Below are 4,566 nucleotides of genomic sequence, written 5' to 3' on the forward strand. Positions count from 1 at the left end.
ATCATGACCAAGTGGAGTTTACCCTAGGAATCCAGGCAGTTAGCATTTCAAAATCAATATAAACCACCATGTTAACAGACTAAAATGGAACAACCATGTGATGTTCTCATGCATACAGAAAAAGCATTTGACAAGATCCACCATCCAGTCCCAATAGAAACTCTCAGCAAATTAGGAAAAAGAAGGGACTTCCTCAACCTGATACACAGCATCTAAAAAACCCTACAGCCCATGCTCTCCTCGATGGAGAAAGACAACGCTTTCCCCTAAGATCAGTGACAGGGCAAAGTGTTTGTTCTTACCACCTTTATTCAACATTGTGCTGGAGATTCTAGCCAGTGCAATAAGGTAAGATAAAAAAAAAAAAAAAAGTCACTCATATGACTTGGAAAAGAAGAATAAAATGGTCTTTATTCACAAACAATGTGATTATTCATGTAGAAAGTTTCATGGAATCTACAGAAGAGCTCTTAGAACTAATGAGTGAGTTTAGCAGAGTTGCAGGACACAATGTCAGAATCAACATCCAACCGTATATCTTTATACTAGGAACAAACAATTGGAAACCTAATTTTTAAAAATAACATTGAAATTATTGCATTTTTACAAATAGCTTTGAAAAAGATGTCTTTTACAATGAAAGCTAAAATTTCTAGGAGAAACTAAAGAAGACCTAAGTTAATCGAAAGATATACTATGCTCATGTTTCAGAAGACCTTCTGTTTTTAAGATATCAATTTTCCCCAAGAGCGATCTGTAAATTTATTGCAATACCAATAAAAATATCAGGAGACTTTTTGCAAAGTTTGACAAGCTGCTTCTAAAATTTACATGGAAATGAAAAGGACCTAGGATAGCCCAAACAACCTGAAAAGTAATGTTGAATTAATTTTTCTTTTTCTTTGAAAAAGGAGAATGTTGGATGACTTACATCAATTAATCATTCAAAGACTTATTATAAAGCTTATCATAGACTTATTAAAGACATTATAAATCACAACTGTGCTATTGACATGGAAACAAATAAATCAATGGAGCAGAACGGAGAAACTAGATAGGCTCACGGACGTATGAATTTTGCCAATGATGCTGAGGAAATTCAAGGAGGAAGGATAATCATTGCAAGAAAGAAATCTTCACAAGAAATCTTTTCAACACCTGGATATGCAAAAAATTAAACCTCTGACTTTACCTCGCACCACATTCAAAAATAACTCAGATTGTAGGCCTAAATGTAAGAGCTAAAACTATAAAACTTCTAGGAGAAAGTCTTAGTGACCTTGAGTCTGGCAAAGATTTTTAAACATGACACAAAAAGCACACACTATAAAAGAAAAAAAATCAGTAAATTGAAATTCTTAAAAACTTTTCCTCTTCAGAAACAGTTTTCAATCTGACATGTAAGGAGTAAGAAAGTCATCACTGCTGACCTCACAAGAAAAAAGAAGAAAGTGAAAATCAACTCTTCTTGGAGCCATGAGTTTCAAGATCACAACTGCTGCCCCCTGAAATTAGAGACAGAGAGGCAGACACAGAGGACCACCATTTACAGGAGCAGAAGCTCCATGGACCTGGCACCAGGGAGGAGCAGTGCACTGGAACTACGGATGCCGGCGGCTCAGAGTGGACAAGATGGAGCGTTAAAACTTCAAGGAGGCCACTCTTATGGGGTCCCTCACACTTTTCTAAGTGTTATCTTCAGAGGCCCTGCCAAGTTGTCACGGTTAGAAAAGAATTCCCTCCTGCCTAAGTCAGGAGGATGGGAAAATTGCCATTTTAAAATATGCCCAAATCACTAGGGCAACTTAAGAAGACCTATTTCAAGAGAAACTGTTTGACAAAAGCGAAAATAACGTGGGAGGAAGAGGTGCCTAACAGGAGCCTGCTTTATGCTTCTGTGTGGAGAAGGGACATCACCGCCGCCTTCTCCAGGCTTCCGTGTGGGGAGGGGAGGTCACCGCCGCCTTCTCCAGTCTCCCGTGTGGGGAGGGGAGGTCACCGCCGCCTTCTCCAGGCTCCCGTGTGGGGAAGGGAGATCACTGCCGCCTTCTCTAGCCTCTGTCTCACTTAAGAGGCAAAAAACAACTAAGAATCAGTTTTCAAGATCGCAGCCCTCGGTCACTGTCTCATTAAAAGACTGAGACTCAATCATACGACTACAGAACGCTCCCCTCTCTCCACACCTCGGAACCACATCAGTAGTTCTCCTGACTAATAATGGAATACAACAAAACAATTCCATGCCTCAGCCATAATTTTAGAAGTACCGTCTTTCGAAACCCGAAGACAACAGAGGAGACAAAAACAAAGACAGCAGAGGAAGTTTTATCCTTGACTTCCACAGCAAACAATAAACACAGCCTCAGCCATTTCAGATCAACACTAAGCCTCACCTAAAGGCCTATTTACCTCAGTTCATCTTTACACAGAGCATCATGTTGGCTCTCAACAAAATTTTCTAGTCATATTACAAACATGAAACACATTTTGAAGAGACAGACCAAGCACCATAACAAGACTTGGACCTGGCAGCAGTATTGAATTACTAGATTTGGAATTTAAAACAACTATGATTAATGTTCTATGGTCTCTAATAAAAAAAATTGACAACATGTAGGAACAGATGGGTAATATAAGCAGAGAAGTGGAAACTCTAAGAAAGAATCAAATGAAATACTAGGAATCAAAAAAATGCTGTAACTGAAATGAAGAATGCCTTTAATTCATAATATACTGGACACCAGTCTAGGAAGGAATCAATGATTTTAAAGATATGTGAATAGAAACTTCCAAAAATGAAATACAAAGAAAAAAAGAATAAAAAAGATGGAGCAGAATATCCAAGTTTCTGTGAGATAATTTCAAAACGTGTAACACGTGCATAATGGGAATACCATAGGAGAAAGAAAGAAACTGAAGAAATATTTGAAGTAATAAGGACTGAGAATTTTCCAAAATTCACTTCACACACCAAACCATAGTTACAGGAAGGCTAGAGAACACCAATGTTGATAAATACCAAAAAATCTATACCCAGACATATCATATTCAACCTGCAGAAATCAGAGACAAGGAGAAAATCTTGAGAAAACCAGAGGGAAAAAACACCTTACCTACAGAGGTGCGAGGATAAGAATTACATCAGACTTCTCTTCAGAACCCATGCAAGCAAGAAAAAGAGAGGTGTGAAATATTCAAAGTGTTGAAAGAAGAAAGCCACCAACGTAGAATTATGTGTCCAGCAAATTATCCTTGAAAAGTGAAGGAGAAATACTTTCTCAGAAAAAAATTGAGGGAAGGTGTCACTGGAAGACTTGACTTGCAAGAAATGTTAAAAGAAATTCTTCAGAGAGAAGGAAAAATATATAGGTCAGAAACTCACACCTACATAAAGAAAGGAACAGAAGGAATAAATGAAGGTAAAATAAAATCTTTCAATTTTCTTATTTTTAATTGATCTAACAGATCACACACACACACACACACATACACACACACAAAGTAAAGAGGGGACACCATTACTGATCCCAAAGACATTAAAAGGATAATGAAGGAACGCTATGAACAACTCTATACCCACCAATTTTATAACTGAAATGAAATGGACCAAGTCCTTGAAAGACACAATCTGCCAAAACCCACACCAGGAGAAACATAATCTGAATAGGCCTATGTCTAAAAGAAACTGAATCAATAATTAATAACCTTCCACAACAGAAAGCACCAGGCCCAGATGGGTTCACTGGTGAATTCTATCAAACATTTAAGAAATAAGTTATGCCAGTTCCCTACAATGTATTCCAAAAATAGAAGCAAAAAGAATACTTCCTAGCTCGTTTTATGAGGTCAGCATTACTCTAATACCAAAACCAAAGACATTACAGGAATGGAAAACTACAGACCAATATTTCTCATGAAGTAGATGCAAAAACCCTCGGCAAAATATTAGCAAATCAAATCCAACAATGCATAAAAAGAATTATATGCCATGACCAAGTGAGATTGATTCTGGATATGCAAGTCTGGTTCAACATTTGAAAATCAGTTAATGCAATCCACCACGTCAACAACCTAAAGAAGAAAAATCACATGGTCATATCAATAGCTAGAGGAGCACTTTACAAAATCCAACACCCATTCATGATGAAACTCTCAGTAAACTAGGAATGGAGAACTTCCTCAACTTGAGAAGGAACATCTACAAAAAGCTAAAATTAGCACTGTACTTAATGTTGAGAAACTACTTGCTTCCCACTAAGATCAGGAACAAGGCAACAATGTCCCTTCTCACTACTCCTAGTCAACATTGTACTGGAAGTCCTAGTTAATGCAATAAGACAAGAAAAGGAAATGAACAGTGTGCAGACCGGGAAGGAAGAAGTAACACTTAATTTGTTTACAGATAACATGATTGTCTATATAGAAAATCGCAAAGAATCAACAACAAAAAAAACCTTCTGGAATGAATAAGGAATTATAGCAAGGTTGTAGAACACAAAGTTTATGTACAAAAGTCAACTGCTTTCTTATATACCAGCACTGAACAACTGGAATCTGAAATTTAAA

Source organism: Equus caballus, chromosome 18, assembly GCF_041296265.1.
Source record: "Equus caballus isolate H_3958 breed thoroughbred chromosome 18, TB-T2T, whole genome shotgun sequence".
NCBI classification, from domain to species: domain Eukaryota; kingdom Metazoa; phylum Chordata; class Mammalia; order Perissodactyla; family Equidae; genus Equus; species Equus caballus.